At 39.9% G+C, this 18,134-nt stretch overlaps 1 long non-coding RNA gene across 1 annotated transcript; it reads left to right on the top strand.

Annotated features, from left to right (window-relative positions):
• Nucleotides 1-1,401: 1,401 nt before the first annotated feature.
• Nucleotides 1,402-12,607, top strand: LOC139075652 (uncharacterized). Its single transcript, XR_011526264.1, has 2 exons — nucleotides 1,402-1,528; nucleotides 12,397-12,607. It is a non-coding gene; the product is annotated as an uncharacterized lncRNA (long non-coding RNA).
• The last annotated feature ends 5,527 nt before the right edge of the window (nucleotides 12,608-18,134 follow it).

Raw genomic sequence — 18,134 nt, 5'->3', positions numbered from 1 at the left:
AAGAGCTGTATTTGAGTGCTTTCGATGAAATTCTAACAGGCAGATGTTTTGGTTCACTGTCTTTGGTCTGTTTCACCTGTAAGTCAATCTCGTCAGTAGTTGGCATTTGCACGTTCAGACTCAGATCATTCATGTCTTCTGTTAGCATCTCTAAGTTCTATTAAGTTTTTTAACTTTTCGCAGATGTTATCTCTGCTTTTCTGAGAAGTGTTAAACCCAGTGGTTAGTGATGCATAAAGATATGCTGAGGAGGTAAAAAGCAAATTGACTATGAATGAGGAGCCGTCCAGGCAGAGTGAGACCATCCCGTCCACAACAAATTCCGATGAAGGAGAAGTGGAGACACATGGCAACCATGTTTGTCTCATTTGGTGCCTGGCCCCGACATAGTGGAAAGCAGGTGTGGTATGGTGGAAAGAGCACTAGGCTTCCAATCATGAGATCTGATCAGGAGACTTTGAAACACAATTAATCTCAGTTTTCTCATCTATAAAATGGAAATGATACCAACCCTGTAGGGTTGTCATGGGGAAATGAACAAAGCCTTTGTACAACGTTGAGTTTATATACAAGATGACACTTTATTATGATTTTTATTGTTAATAAAAGCACATTTGCAGTAACCTCAATTTGTCACCTGATGCTTCTTTTCTACTTCAGACACATCCTTTCTCAGTGCCCACGTTCATTCCCAAAATGCCAAAGTTACAGAATTCCCATAGCTAACATTTGGGAGGAGTGTGTCCTGTCCCTGGTAGGGAGAAACACAAAGCACTTGAGCTCATCTTTCCCCATCTGTAGGAATGCCTTTCTGAAGAGTCTGGATTTTTTACAGCAGTTTCCCTAAGAAAGACTGGAAAAGTTTGAAGTAGAAAACAACAAAGCTGAAGAAAATATTGAAATCTACCAAAAGAAAACAGTGCAAGCAGGAGCAAAGTGAGGAAGCCCAGCGCCCTGAGGTTTTAAATACGCCATTGCAGCTTTAGATGCAACAGGGAATCTCCCTACCATCAGAAGGATTACATTTTTCCTATTTCTTTTCCCTCCTTGCCCTTTCTTTCTTTTTTCTTTCTTTCTCTTTTTCTTTCTTCCTTCCTTTCTTCCTTCCTTCTTTCTTTCTTTCTTTCCCTTTCTTTCTTTCGTCTACTTTTCTTCCTTCTTTATTCTAACATACAACTAATCAATATTAGTTAGTTTTCAAATCATTAAGTCCATCAGCCAGGTTAAGAACTCGTCTGTGGATAGGATGAAGTAAAAGACCCTCTTGCAATGACTAGCTCAGCTGACAGGTCTACTCTGGATGTCATGAAATGAGCTTTGAACTTGCTGTGGAAAGATCTGGGGCTCTATTCAGGAATGTTGTTGCTGTTACATGAACGAGAGGCCACTTAAAATAGCTCAGGGAAAATGAGCTTGGTGGTGAGGACAGCAGGCTCTCGCAGGAATGGAACAGGACCTGAAACACACCTATATTTGCTCTGGAATGGAAGTCAACCTCTGGTGTAAACTAGAATCCTTCAAGAGCCAGGTAAATAATGCAAATGTTTGTCGAGATAGAAGACAATAGAGGATGATAAGACTATGATGAAGAGGAGAATGCCACTCTTACCTAAAAGCACTAAGATTAAATATTTAAAGCACAGAGGTGACCAAGCAATATGAACCCAACGATATGAGAATTTTGCTAAAGAAATTGCTACCCAGTTCTGTCTCTCAGGGCAAATGTATCTCTACTCTTCTTTAGGATTCTTTTCCATTCTTCTCTATCCAAACACCTGCCTCTTCTGTACACTCATAATTTCTGATCCTTCATAACTCTTGCTTGTGCATGGCTCGTTAGAGATTCCTTCCCTCTTCTACATCATGACATTTCTCAGCATATTTTTGTTGTCAGTTTCTACCCCCACTAATAGCTACATTGTTCTCCCAATATCCAAGACAGAAATCTGACTAGTCTAGTTATTCTTTTGTGAATCGAAGTATAAGTTGACCATCTCATGGATTGGCTGCCCTAGAGTGAGGTTTTCACTTTTTGGTCCTTTCAACTATGGTGAGAGTACTTGAGTTTCATGAAACAGGGCATGTTAACCCAAGAAGAAAACATGGAACAGCTTAAGGATCTAGATGATTGGCTGCATAGTTGTATACCGTGCAAAATGGGGGTGCCACTAAAAAGGGTTGCAATATAAATGATATACCCTGGAGTGTTTCAGTGCACAACCTGTGCAACAATGTTCAGTGGGCCCAAGCAGAGTCCCTTCTAAGGTAGTGAGGACAGTGCATTCCTAGTGATGTTTGCCTAACTCAGTTGGGATTTGATTCTGCATCTGTTTGGGAAAAGCATTCATATCTTTGGATCATATTTTCTCCCACAGTAAAATAATGTGAGGAGTGGGGGGATAGATGTTTGATAGTAGCATTTCCCGCCCAACCATTCTATGACATTGTGAAAGAACCAAGTCCCATTAAACACGGAAATTCCAGAGAAATATTACAAAAAAATGCAAATTATGCAAAGAGACAACAGAAAAATTAAAAAGCTATAATATTAATGGCTGTAATTCTTATAAAAGGCATTAACACATGATAGTAGTACATGGTCAACAATAGTAAAAACTGTATAGGATTTGCCACAATTGTGCAAAATAATTCATTCTTTCACAAAATATAGATAATCTTCGTAGAAAATAATGTAAATAAATGACACTATTTTACCCCAAATGCAGATTCAGGTACAATAAGACTTTGTAGCAATCAAAGCAAAAGTTTTCATTTGATTATTGCATGAATATTGTATGAGTTCAGTTAGTATTTTTCTATTTTGTGGTACTCCTGAAGAATGAGGAATGTATACTGGTACCACAGTCCAGATGAAGACACTTTTATTGAATGCCTGGTAGATGTCAAGAATTGTTTTAAGTCCTGGGGCCGCAGAGATAAACAGACATGGTTCCTGACTTGTTTCAATCTAGTTGCAGGTTAATCATCTTGTCTTCCACTGTATCCTGTGGAACCAATTGATGGACCATGAAATACGTTTTGTGTATCTTCCATGTATAAAATACTGTGTTGGGCCATCTAGAAATACATAAAGTAGGTGTCTCAGGCTTTTCAGGATACTCTGATAGAACCCCACAGACTGGATGGCTTATAAACAACAGAAATTTATTTCTCATGGTTCTGGAGGCTGGAAGTCTGAGATCAAGGTGCTGGCACAGCGGGTGTCTGGGGAGAACCCTCTTCCTGGGTCATAGACAGCATCTTCTCACTGTGTCCTCGCATGGCGGAAGGGGTAAAGGAGCTCTCTGGAGTATCCTTTATAAGGCCACTAATCCCATTCATGAGGGCCCCACTCTCATGACCTAAACAAAAGCCCCATCAACTAATACCATCGCATTGGGCATTAGGTTATCAACGTATGCATTTTGGGGGGACACAAACATTCAGTCAATAACCATGGGTGTGATATGGCTCCAGTGATCAAGGGACTTGTAATCAAGTTGGTGAGATAAAATAAGCACATAAAAAGTAAAGGAATGACAGAAGCACTATTTCATAAAGTTATAATATTGTAGTAGACTAAATAAGATTAATTAATTACTAAGTAAGAATCTTAGGCAATCATTTAATTTACATAAAAATTATTCCATAATGCCCGTCTCCTTCAACATTTATACCTGCAAAATATCTCCAAAATATAATGTTTCATGTTCTTTTTTCACTGTGGCCGTTCTCAAGATATGTTATATAACTGAGAATATGAGCACGCATCTATCATACAGCACAAAAATATATTTAAAATTCTAATACTGTGAACGGCATTTTACAAATTAATTCAAAAAGCCTGGAACTGTTTTCAATCAAGAGAAAATATACTTCTACACTCAGAAAGCTTTTCTAAATTATCAATCAGAAAATAGATCCACACTAATTTAAGATTAGTGTTCAAATGAAAGATCTAATCAGGACATGGCTAATTCTATGTCAATGTGTATAATCAGCTTTAAAACTCTGTTTAAAAAAGCAAGTTCATTTGATAAGCATAAAATTATGTACTATATCATGTCCATGACAACTCATTTGATAGTGAATTTGGTAGGTTTAATCAGCAAATTTTATTTTATACTTTTAATGAAGAAAACTAGTATAAGGAATGTGTCATACAAACAGATGAATAATCTTTAATCCTGGTGATGAATCCATGAAATTGTAGAGATAATATACCTCAAAATTTGTGTTATCAACTGGATTATGGCCTTCTCCTTATGGAATATGGAGTTTTGGAGTTTTAGAAATTACTGAACACTGCAATGAAAAAAGGAAAATTAATGTATACAGCAAGTGTTTATTTAATAGCTGTTATGTGCAAGGCATTATTCTAGGTAGCAAGAATATGATCAAAAAATATCATTCTTTCAAGGATCGTAGATTTGGATGAAGAGAGATAGACAAGAAATAAATACATATATAACATGTCAGGTGTACTAAGGGCTGTACGAATAAAAAGCTGAGTAAATGATATGGATAGTGACATGATGGAGTTGCTTTTTTGGGGGGTGTTCTGTCTTGGCATTTTTCGTTAAGCAAAATTTGAGCAAAGCCAAAGAATTTGAAGGAAGAAGACACTGAGATATCTGGGGAAAGCATTCCTGGAGCCAATGCAAGGAAACCAGCACAGCTGGGTGTGTGTGCACAGAGTCTGGGCTGGGATTAAAAGGATGGGGATGGCGGTAGGAGAGGGAGAGAGAGAAGGGAGGCACTGAGTGTTTTTGAGAATAAAGGGGCCATAGCTAACTCTTTTCCCTGGACAACAATCTTCTACAAGAAGGCGAAGTGTGGAAGTTGGAGCCCAGTCCATAGTTTATTTAAATGGTCAAGATAGGAGACAACGATTCCTTGGACGAAGATTTAGTGATAATGTGGTTGAGATAGGGTCAGAAACTCAATATATTTTGGAGGTAAACACAGCAACAGGCTCTGCTCATGTCTTGCACGTGGGGTATGACACAGAAAAGTGGAGTGTCGCTCCAGGCTTTGGGGACTGAACATCTGGAAAAAGGGAGCTGCCATTTACTGAGATGAAGGAGACTGAGTGATGTGAGGCTTGAGTTTCAGGGAAGGGGGTGGAGCAGACAAAACATTCTCGCGTGTTAAGTTTCAGAGCCTAAGAAAGAGCCAAGTGACTGTGTCAGAATCTGGAGTTTTAGAAGTCAGAGAAGATGGGAGATATCAATTTGTGCACTTTCAGCATAACTGATGATATTTAAAGTCATGAGACTAGATATTCAAACACTATAAGGGATTTCCTTTAGTTCTGAAGTATTTTCTACAAGTCCGTATTAGAATGTATATTCCTGTATGAGTAATATTGGTTATATCAGCTGTAAAACAAGCATCTACATATCTTAACTTGTAAACCATATTTTAAATTTATTTGCAATACTTTGTTGTACAAATAACATTATGATAGCCTTAGCAGAAATTAAGTTAAAAGAAAAAAATTCTAACACCAAAAAACAAATATTTCCATTTATCTCTGCTCCTTTCCATATAACCTTGTACATACATTTTTTCAGAATTGCTATCATTCTTCTGATGAAATTATTTATTCTATTGTTGTTGTTGACTTGGTGTCCTAAGCATCACCCATAATTACATAAGACTGCTTCGTGTTTACCACATTTTGGTTTCAAACACACTAAGGGAATATGTCATAATCTGCTTGAACTTTATTCATGTGCCACACTATGTATTGCTAAAAAGAGTATCAATAATTACATTTTGGGGCCATTCTAGAAGACAGTAGGCAAATACCAGCAGTATGGCTCTATGATGGTTAATTTTATGTGTTAACTTGATTGGGCCACAGGATGCCCAGATATTTGGCTAAACACTATGTCTGGGTGTGTCTGTGGGGGTGGTTCTGGGTGAGATGAGCCTTTTAATAGGTGGACTGAATAAAGCAGGTTATCTTCCCTAATGTGGGTGGGCATCGTCCAATCCATCAAGGGCCTGAATAAAAAAAAAAGAAAAGACAAAGGAGGGGGTAATTTACCCTTCTTCTGACTGATTTGAGCTGGGACATTGGTCTTCTCCGGCCCTTGGACTGGATTTACCCCATCGGTTCCTCCAGTTCTCAGGCCTTTGACTCAGGCTGAATTGCATCACCAGCATCCCTGAGTTTCCAGCTTGCAGATGGCAGATCGTGGGACTTCTCAGCCTCCATAATCATGTGAACAGATTCCTCATAATAGTTCTCTTCACAGATAGGTATAGAGATTGATATCTATCTATCTGTATCTATAAGATGTCTATATCTATCTCTATGTCTATCTGTATATCCTATTGGTTCTGTTTCTCCGGAGAACCCTGACTAACACAGGCTCTGAGTAGAGGTACAAGAGATGAAAAGAAATGTGCATACAAGTAGTATGAGCTTCTTCACCAGTAGAAAAAACACTGAACCAGGAGAGGTGACTTGTAGTCACTGGTCCCGTGTGTGCCATCAGGTGGCTCTGTGACCCCCAGCAAATCATTGCACCTTCTCACTTTCTTCATCTAAGAAGGAAAGGATTGGGCATCAGTAGTTTTGATACTTCTTAAAAAGATAAATATGGGAACACCAGATGTGGAAAAGAAAACACAGAAGCAGGTTGTGGAGCTGTATAGTTCCTCAGTCTTGTTGGTATTTGGTGGAAAAATTCTGCATTGTTTAAGGAACCGGTGAAGAAACTCCCTCAGAAAGAACAATTTAAAAACTGCTAAATTATGCAAACTTTAGGATTCTGTTTCCTTCTCGAACACAGTGTGTTATGATTTTAAGAATCTGAGTACTAAGTCAGAGTGATTAAGAACTTTGTATCAAAAAGAGTACTTCCCAGTCCTTTCTCCACTACCAGGCATTATGTGCCATGACCTCTCCCTGGGGCCAGCAGAAGGGAGAGTATGGCTGTGTCGATAAATTAGCTGTTTCTCTTATGAATGAAGAAATGATGGGGCAAAAAGAGTGCTATTTCTCTGCATAATCAAACTCTTTTTTATGCCAAATAGACAAACGTGTCTTAAGTCATAACAGTTCAGCAGCCATCACCAAGCTTGGAAGAATTCAATGTTGATAAAGTAGAATTTCTCACAGACATTATTTCCGCATTAATCTGACAGTCCTCAAATCTTTCTAATTGCAGATGTATTTCCTTTGAAAGTTGAAAAATTTTAAATCTCCTTTGCTAGAGGAGGAAGGTGAGGAAGAGTCTGGAGCACAAGAAAGGAGCCATTTCCATCCCCCATCTTTCCCAGGCAACATTTGCCTGGCACTGTGAAGCCAAGTCTTGACTTTCTTGGAAACCTCTCAACCTACTCTGAGTTTTTCTGACAATGACAAAAGCATCTGGGGAAGGTTTAATTCTGCTCTCAAAGATGATGCAGTGTGGTAGAAAATGGTGCATTCCCTTGCATCATCATCAGTCTTGCCACAGAGGGGTTGACCCTGTGGCACAGTGGTTAATTTTGCACACTCCGCTTAGATGGCCTCAGGTTCTCCAGTTCGGATCCCGGGCGTGGACATGGCACTGCTCATCAAGCCATGCTGTGGGAGGTGTTCTGCATATAAAATAGAGGAAGATGGGCACAGATGTTAGCTCAGGGTTAATCTTCCTCAGCAAATCCCCCCAAAAACAAAAACCAAAACACTGCCATGGAAAAACATGGTCAGCAATGTTCTATATCAATATTCTGACTTCCCATCAGATTGTACGTCTTAGTTCAAACTTCCCCACACAGTAGTATCCTTTCCCTTCAAAAGTGTCTTCTTTCTTTTTTTTAATGGCACATAGCTTTTGAATTTCATTTTATGAGCTGATTTAAATACATGCATATTCATCCTTAGTTGGAGACACAGAAGGACTAACTTCATGTAACTTAAAATAGAGTTAAATAAATAATAAGACAATTTATTTCCAAATGAACCCCAAACAGTGCAGCACAATTTTTTTTAATTAAAATAATCTACAACGTTAATTCTAACAAGTTTGTGGAAATTCTATGGTCAGAAAATTAAAGGAAATGACAGCTTATCCAATTGTTCATTACATGGGAGTTTATTTTCTTAGAATGTCATGGTTTTAATTGTTTTCAATCCTTTTGATTTTTAAGTCTTGTGTTCTTTTAGTTGATAAGTTGAATTTAGCCTTTTTGTATGTCGGTAGAAGAAAAATCTTAAATAAATCCAAAATCTTCCCAGCCTTCCTCTTTCAGCAGTTAATTCCCGTGCTCTTGACAGCGCTCCTTCCACCAACTTCCTGTATCAGGAAACGTATCAGGATCATTGTCAGGAGGATTCAACCTTAAGGAAATGTTTGAGAAGAGGGGAGTGGAAGACGCAGAGTCCAAAATAAATGTACAATGAGTAATAATTACAGGAAAAAATATGTATATTTATTTCAAAAACCGGTCTCGCAAAATTTCATTTTGGAAAGAAAAGCCTATCAAAGCATATCATTTTAATTATACTTCTATTACCAGGAGACTCTGAAAGTGTATATTAAATTAATGGAATGGATTGCCTTGGTTCCACAGTGGTTATTAGCAGGAAGAGCTCCCAGTTTTCTTATTATGTACATCACTAACTTTAATTGCATTAGGCTGAGCTGGGAGAGCTATTTTTAGGAAATATTTCATCCACAAAACAATTTCTGTTGGCTGTCTGCCTACCACAGCTCCAGGACTGAGGTTTCTCCATAAATGTTAACTTATTATTTCTGCCAGTCATGCTTTAGCACATACTACCTTATTAGAACCACCCCAAACGACTCTGGCCCCCAAGACCACCCACTAAAGCTCCTGGGAGGAAACTGGTGAAGCAGCAGGACAGGTGGGCTTCCTCTGTTAGCATTGGCAACAAGCACATGGACACACTGTGCCTGAATGAGTGCACACCGTGACCCAACAGCAGTACGTGGCACGGAGTATGACAGACCTGGGCTTCCTGCAGAGAGGGGAGGTCCTTGCCTACTTAACCCAGAATATGAGGATTTTATAAAATAAAAACTTAAAAGCACAGAGTCAATTAGCTCTTAGCTATTTGTGCCTACTAACTCACTAAGTTATCTGAATGTGGCCTCAAATTACAGCAGAACTCTGTAATGGTAAGTACAGGACAGTTCGTTAATGTCATCATGCTTCTGGTGCCAACGTCTTGATCAGAACCTAAGAATTATAAAATTGGAAGATAATTTAGAAATTATGTTCTCCAATCCTGCCACTTAATATATATGTTCACTGAGAAGGACTGACACAGCCTTTGAAAAGTGTGTCTTTTCAAAGTCTCTCAAAATGTAAGACATGCACGGCTTCAACCCAGCAAGTGAACAACTCTCAAAATATCTATATAGATGCTCATAACACAAGCAGGGAGATGCATGGCACTGCTTGCTTAATTAAGAAAAATTAGGAATAACCTCAATATTTCTTCATAAGAATATTGAAATAAACTAAGGTGTATTCATACTATGAAACATCATGGAGTTAAAAAAATATGATATAAATTATGCATATCATTAAATATATATTATCTCCAATATATATTAATTTTACAAAGCAATTCGCAATAAAGTAGACAGAGTATGGCCCTATGTATATACAATAAATTATGCTATGTAATTTATAAATTATGTAATATATAGACATACATAGATTTCATGTATGTGAAATTTATATCTCTATTTCTATACGTATTTTGTATATATAAAATAGATTTTGTATATATATGTATACACACACATACATAACTGGGAGGAAGGTTAAATCATAAACTTTTAATAGGAATATAAAATGAGTTTGAAGAGAAGGCTATTGGTAGAGGAATTATACTTTTTATTCTACATTATGTTTTTCATTTTATCCATAATAACCACGTATTCATGTATTACTTGTGTAACTAAAAAATATATGCAAATTAAATGGAAACTAGAACCACTAGAATAAGTTAGTTGCATGCCCAAACTCACTCCACTAATTTGTGGTACAGTCAAAATAAGATAAAGAGAGGATGAAATTTCCGGAGTAAAATCATTAGGGTCACAGACCTTAGCACTGAGAAGACCCCAGGAGTTAACAATGGCAACCCCTTATTTAGTACTTACTGTATTCCAGCACTGCTTTAAATGCTTTATGAATATTAGTTTATTCAATCCTCAAAACAACTGTACTAGGCAGTATCATTATCCCTTTGGGGAAGTGTTTGCAACATGGCCGCCATAACCCCCCCCCCCCACCACCGACCCCGTATACACGCCCTACAATTGCCCCTTCACACTGAGTCTGGCTTTGGTCAATGAAACAATAGCAAATGTCACCAACCAGAAGCTTGAAAAGTGCTTGCAAGTTAGGGCCAACCGGTTCTCCCTGCTGGGACACTTCCTTATCCATATGTACAAGCCTAGACTAGCATCTTGGAGGAAGAAAGAAAATATGGAGAAACTCCATCCCTCCTCGCTGCACCAGCACCTCAATTGAGGCCACAGCCACGTGAAGGAGGCCCTCCCAGACCTCAGCCTCAGCTGAGCTGCCCATAACTGCCAGTGGACACTGCATCTATTTTCAGATGAGGAAACTAAGGTCAAATAATTGGCAGTGACAGATCCAGGAATCAAATCCAAGCAGCTGGTTCCAGTATATAGATTCAGTCACTAAGCTGCTTATCTGATTGGCACTTACGTTAAGGCAGGAAGGATATACCAAGGTAACGTTAAGTGCATTTGTCCCCAGGAAGGAGCAGCAGCTTCATAGAATGGGAGAGAGGTCTGTAAAGGCTCAGGGGTGGGAACATTGGTGTGCTCAGGTGTGTGTCTCCTATGCATATTAGTGAGAAGGCAGGAATAACCACCCGAGAGGGTTTAACCACAAGGGTCAGCAAACCACAAGCTGAGGGCCAAATCTGACCAGGTGCCTGTTTTTGTAGATAAAGGTTTATTAGAGCGCACCAGGCCTGTTCGTTTTTATATTGTCCAGTTTCACACTACAGTGTCAGAGCTGAGGGGTTGCAGCAGAGACCACATGGCCCCAAAAGCTGGAAATATTTATTACCCTTTTCAGAAAATGTTTGCCAACCCATGAGCTAGAGAGGAGGGGTGTCAGTGAAGTCCAAAGATGAAGTTGGAGACCTGATGCTCTAGTTGGTCCAAGGACTTGATTTGAGGCTGACAAATTTAGATTGGCTGTAGCAGGTCATGGGGAACAGTGCCACCGCTCCAGGCTGGGCATGGACAAGAGAAGAGGAGCCTGGAGAAAATGGCACTTAGAAAATACGGCTGAAGTGAAGATAAACTTGGCTGAACACCAGCAAGAGGTTGTTTTGAAAATCCTGTCACAGGAGAGGAAGCCAGGTCTAGAGTGGGGGTGACAGAAATGCCCAGAAGGGGGCAGATAAGATGGCAGCCTTGGGGTGAGGCAAGAATTACCCAGATGGAGATGGGCCTTGGAACTGTGGATGACTAACGCTTCCAAAACAGGAATATTTTGGTCAACCTGATCCAAGAACACGGGCGGTAGAATACTGGGACATGGAGGTACATTCTCGACTCCCCCGTCCTGTGAGGTTGTCTGCTATTCTCTCAGGACTTACTCTTACCACCACACCCAATTTGTTCTCTCTACAAAGTTCTGGAAGAACTTCAGTGCACCACCGTCTGAGCACAGGGAAGCCGGGAGGAGAGTCTGAGGCAGTCTCCCATTGCATTACATATGCAGTGGTATTTTTGCTGGGTTTACTGTATTAATCACACTGAGAGTTCCTCTTTCAAATTAGGAAATTGAGTCTCTGAAAGTTTGTCCCAGGACACGTGGCACCAAAAAAAGAATAATGGGGAAGAAAATCAAATCTAGATGAATGTAATTCCAGAGCCTATACTTTTTCAGTAAAAGTATGAGCATTGGGGAATACTTTTCTCCAAATTCAGTTTTAGATTTAATTTGACTTTATATCCAATTTGCGATACAAAGTTCATATTTACCCATGCTTACCTAATTCGGCTCTATCTGTTCGTGAACAAACAAAGATACCTGAAAGTGGAGAAGTGTTAGCAGCTGTGCTGTTGGGCCTCTTGGAGAAGGGAAACACCATTCTGTCTACCATAATGACTAGGAGTCTGGTTCAAGGCACATCCTCCCTACTTCTCTTTCTGTTTTTTCCTTCTTTGTTCCTCCTTTCTCTCTGCTATGGACTGAATGTTTGTGTCCTTCCAAAATTCAAATGTTGGAACCTAACACCCAAGGCAACGGTGTTAGGAGGTGGGGTCTTTGGGAAGTGATTAGGTCATGAGAGTTGAGCGCTCATGAATGGGATTAGTGCCTTTGTAAAACAGATCCCAGGGGGTAACTGTCTCCCTTTCTTTCTACTAGGTGAGGATACAGGCAGAAGGGGTGACCCAGAAGAGAACTCCTGCCAGAACCCAAACATGCTGACACCCTGACCTCAGACTTCCAGCCTTCAGAACTGTGAGAATTAATGTTTGACATTTATAAGCCACTCATTCTGTGGTACTTTGTTATAATGGCCTGAACTGACTAAGGCACTCTCAATCTAAAATGCCTAATAAAAGCTTATCCATAATTGTGTCACAATCGTGTTGAGAGACCATCTGAAACAAAGGACAGCGATGTGACTTGTGAGAGAGTGTGGGTGGCAGAGACTGTGGATGATGGGATCCTAGCCACCACCTCCCTGGGGGTGGAGTTGCTAAGAAGGATTTAAGAACACCTCCTACCAGTGTATAAATGTCCAAAGACCAGAGCCTCTGGCCGGGACTGGATGGGCTGGAGCCATCCACCGGCAAAGTCTCCTCAGCTCGCCAGCCTGCTCCCGTTCTGACTCTGCTCTCCTCACTCATCTCCTTTCTCCTCTGACCCCGCCCATATGTCCTCTCATTTATCCACCACTTCCTTGTAAATTGGCCTTCACGTCCTTCACATGAATGCAGAGATTATAGACAGAATGCTTTCACTGAAAGATTTTCAAAAATGACTTCACTCTATCTTATCATTTTAGAGATAAGTAAACCTAAGACGAAGTAGAGAAAGTTATCTGGTGTCAATTTGGTTTCAAGGGTGTCACGAGACAGCCTCTCCAGTACTCGAGCATGTGTAGACTGTCCCTGAGCATGCAACTAAGGCAGACCCAGAATAGACAAGAAGGTTCAGACAATCCTCGCTGCCCTCAATGAGCATAAGAAGCCACAGGAACTTTTGAAAACCAAATTGAAGCCTTGGCATTGAATTGTGCATGGCATGTGAAGCAAGAGAGCTTCCCATGGAAAACTGTATTGAAAACCAGAATAACGACAATAACGTATGGATACCTACCATGTACCAGGCACTGGATGCTTTAATAATAAGAGCAGAAATGAAAATAATAATGTATAATTATTGAGACAGGGAGCTAGTGTGGTAATTGGCTTACTCACACCCCCATCATGAGTGTAAACTTGTGTCTATGGCTAATCTGGTTTTCCTTCTAAGCTTCTACCCACTAGACGGAGGTGTATGTGGTGTATGTGGTGTTTGTGTGTGAGTGTGTGTGTGTGAAGCTTGAGCCAATGTAATAACTTAAGTAGTCTTTATAGATAATGCTCAATCTTTGGGCTCAGCCTCTCCTTGTCCTCTCACTCCTGACGCATCTTCTCTCTAAGCTGCTGTCAGAGTGACTGGGAAAGAGAATCACGTGACATTGAGTTTCAAGGCTGGTCCTTGGTGTGCCCAGGCTTGTGACCACTGAGATACAGCTGGAATGCACAGCTGATGTCCGCAGCTGATGGAGTTGTGAGCCTGGCCATGTTGTCTTGTGTGTGTCCTGTCTGCTCAACCTTGCTGTTGCTCTCACTGGTGCTGTGAAGCTGTTTGCAGGATCCCTGTCACATTTTCCATGTGGCTTCTGACTAGGGAACCCCACCCCAGACATTGCTCTGGTAGCTCCTTGCCGTATCCCATCAGAACCCATTGTGAGGCCAGGTCCCATTTACCTGCCATACGAGTCCCAACCTCCTACACTGGGTAACCTGACAACTCCAGAACTCAGACAAAGGGGTCTCTTTTTGAATATCTTCTTGGCACAGCCAAACTTGTTCTTATGTTACAGCGTGTTGGAGCCCTTCTGTCCTCCACATTAACTCTTCCTAACTAAACACAGGCCCCTCTGAGCCCTCTCCTCAACTAGGCTTCAACCTTGGCCTCTAAGGACTGCAGACTCTCAGCACAAATGATTTTGTCCCTGCCAGCAACAACTAAGGGAGTTGAACAAGTTCTAGCATGGTTTCCAACAGCTCAAGGACATGTAACCAGCATGCCAACTCCAGCCCCATGCGCACCTCCAACCCCCCACAGTAGGAGACCTCAAGGCCGCCAAAACAATTGTCTGTTTTATTGCATCCAACACCTGCAGATGGGTGCCCTGTCTCCCAGCCTCAGTGGGAGGGCAGGAACCTAACTTCCATATGCACCAGTAGGCAAACCCATATAGGTTTCATAGACAAACTCCCCTTCCTGCTTTTTGTAATTTTTGGCCAATGCCTGCTTCCTGTTTTTTGTTAATTTGCCCTTCCCTGATTCTCCACTTATCCCCTCTCTGCTCCCTTGTTCTTCCTTTAAAACATCCAGTCACCTCAGCACACAGCCAAAAGATGAATTCCGCTTGGACTGGACTCTCTTTCTTTTTGCAAAAGACAATAAAGTCTGTTTTCATTGCCTCTAACTAGTTTCTGGTATTGTTTACTTTTGGTCGTTTTCCCCTAAGTCATGTCCTCCTTACCCACTCCAGCCTCATAGCTAAGTTTTAAAAGGAAGGTAATTTTACAGACATGTTATCGCCATTACATATGCATTAGGTCATTTAATTCTTATAAAAACCTCCATGTGATGAATATTATCCTTATTTTCCCAGATGAGGAGAGTGGAGGTTGAGGGAGGATAAAGCGTAAAGTGACAAAGCATTTTAAGTGGTAAGATCCAGATGCAAACCCACATCTCCCTAGCACTCTGTTTTCATGCTGTTTTCCAAATATTAGGTAGTTACTTAGACAGAGTCTTAATGGAAATTCACATTTACACATTGCTCTGTTGGCTCTAATTATCAACTGAAAAGAAAGTTAAGTCATCAAATCCAACCATTTCTATCCCCATCCTACCCAAGACGATCCCAGAAAGCCATTGAATTTTCCAAGATCATGGGCTGCTTCAGCTTTTGTTTGCACACACCCAGGAAAGACAGACTAAATTCCTTCACCCATTTCCTCTGTGGAATGGCTTTGGTTCTTCCACCATGCTGGCCATTCTCCTGTAAATGTCACTGCCAGGCACAGAGTGACATTCTTTATAGGGGAACTTAACTTCTGATCACCCAGCAACTCTACATGCCCCGCTCGGCACGCCATGCTTGGAGGAATTCAGTCTCAGGTCATGTTGATTTTTTGGAAACCACACTGCAGTGTTTAAATATATTTACTTTTATGTGATCATCTAAAAGTCCCAAAATTTGTTCACGTAATCCGATGCTAAACCAAATCTTCCCCTTTGTCGCATATTTCTGTAATTGGTTTTCTTGATTTAAAGTGTGGGTCCTAATATCTAGTTCAGTTTAATTGCATCTTATTTGGTTTATCCATTGTTTGAGTTAACTAATAACTTCCTCGATCCTCATTTTTTTGTATTTCCTTGGATCACAGTTCAAAGATGATTGGCTAATAACCATATACAGTTTTGTGCAATTTAAGACACCAAGTGAGTATATTCCCTACTTCTTTGGTTGCCTTACGAAAGAATTGCCAGTGGATGGACAGCTCCTATGAGACGAATTTCCCATTTCTGCACAGTTAGGAGCAGAACAGCTTTATCACTTTACACCTAATGAAGAAGATTGCTTTGTTCTGATAATGTGTAAATTTTGCATGAAACATTTTTTTCCAGAGATAGTGACAGAGAATTCTGTTTTGTAATGAAAAATCTGTCAATTTCACAGATCAATAATATGCCATATAAAGAAAATATAATTAGGCAAATCCAACCCAAATCATGATAAATATATACCAAATTTTTACTCCAAATTAGTATAATAATAACTAATGTGCACCACATGCTTTTTGCTAAATTCATTCTCTAATTTGATAAGTAAGGCAGTATATGATAATTTGTCGGTAGGTGGTGTTATCTACCTCACTGTCAGAATGAAAACATTACGGCCTATATTTGTTTGCAATATGTTTGATGTCACATAGCCTACTAAATTGTTATGGAAAATTTTCAATGAAGGAAAATCTAGTTCATGATCCTGAGCTTAAAACTCTTTTAGCTCATAACCCCAAATGAGGAAAATCAATGGAAGTTGAAACAAAAAAAATAATTAATTTGAACGAAAACACAATAATTACTCCAATTAAAATTGAATTTTCAAAGTCATATACTGCTTAAAAGATATACATTTAAGTATAGGGGAGAAAAACATAAAAGCTAAAGAAAAGAAAAAGTTACCCAAAAGAAAGTCAGCATATCTCTCCTAATTTAAGACAAAGTAGACTTTACGGCAAGAAACACTACTAGAGAGTAAGGAGAAAATTCCAAAATGATAATAGAGTCAAATCGACAGGAAGACACAACAGTTCTAAATGTGTATGTGCTTAATAACCCAGCTTCGAAATATATAAAGCTACTATTGATAGAATTAAAACGAGATAATAGCAAACCCGTGGTCGTAACTGGAGATCTTAACCAACTTCCCCAGCGATGAAATGATGAGCTGCTGCCATATGACACGCAGAAATATAATATTAAGTAAATGTGGGCAGACGTAAATATGCCATATTGTATGATTCCCTTTACATAAAGTTCAGAAAGAGACAAAACTGATCTACGCTGATAGAAGTTGGCATTGTGGCTGCCTTTGGAGAGGAGTGAGGAGCGACTGGGAGGCAGCCCAAGTAGAGATCTGTGCTTCTCTTAATTTTATATTTCTCACTCTGGGTATTCTTTACTTCATGATAATCTATGGACCTACGACATTATGATGTACGCACAGCTCTGTACATTTGTTATATTTCCATAAATAAAGCAGATTATTTAACTCTTCTACTCTAAACGCCCCAAAGTTTCCCCACAAACTTCTAATACATTCGAAGATGTAGTCATTTCCTACAATTTGCCCCCTGAGCTGGCTCCTGGGAGCTGCCAGCACATGCAGCCTGGCACTTTCTCCCTGACCCATTAGGCTGTGGGCAAAGTGCCCAACCCCACCCCCAAGCCCCTTGCTTCTCCCTGGACATGCCAAAGCACCTCTCTTACAATTTTGAATTTTCTGTTTCCTCTTTCAAGAAGGCTCTCCTCCCTCCCAAAGATTTTAATTGCTTCCCTATTCAGATTACTGATGTTACCTTATCAGAAAGGCCTCCCTGACCGTCGCTTCTAAAATAGGAATCTCCTTCAATTTTTCATTCCCTTGCCCTAGTTTATTGTTCTTCATGGAACTGATCACTGTGCAGAATTATATTGTGTGTCTATTTGTTTATTTTATGTCTTCTCCCCTAGAAGGTAACCTGTGTTGGGGCAGAGTTGTCGTCTGTCTTTTTCCTGTTATATTCTCAGAACTCAGAATTCAAGAGGTATCAGTGTTGAATAAACAAAGTGAGCTAAAGATCCATCTTTCATAGGTAGAAGCTAATAGTCAACATCTGAATTAATATTAAGAGAATATTATTTAGCTAGAAAGGCAACTACCAGAGCTAATACAAAATATGGTGAAATATGGCTGATTTTTGAGGAGGGGCTGGAGTTGGGAGTGGTGGAGCGGAGAATTGTTGCTTATCATTGCAAGAGCTTTTGTACTATTTACAATTGAACCTGATATATTTACTATGTTTTTAGCATTAAAACAAGAAAAAGTACAGGAAATCATGTCCTCACGTTCTAGGTTGTATTATTTTGCACTAAACCATACTCTCTTTACCAATCTGCCTTTCTTTCCTGAAAAATTGTTTCTACCTGATGCTGCTGACATTGATGTATGTACAACACTGAGCCATTGTTAGGGCCACGCTAACCCTCAGTACTCCAGTGTGATTGGTCTAAACATAAGGCAAAGTCTCTGCACCGGCTTTGGT

Source organism: Equus przewalskii, chromosome 14, assembly GCF_037783145.1.
Source record: "Equus przewalskii isolate Varuska chromosome 14, EquPr2, whole genome shotgun sequence".
NCBI lineage: Eukaryota > Metazoa > Chordata > Mammalia > Perissodactyla > Equidae > Equus > Equus przewalskii.
The sequence above is the reverse complement of the archived record's forward strand: the minus strand, read 5'-3'. Positions and strand labels throughout refer to the sequence as shown.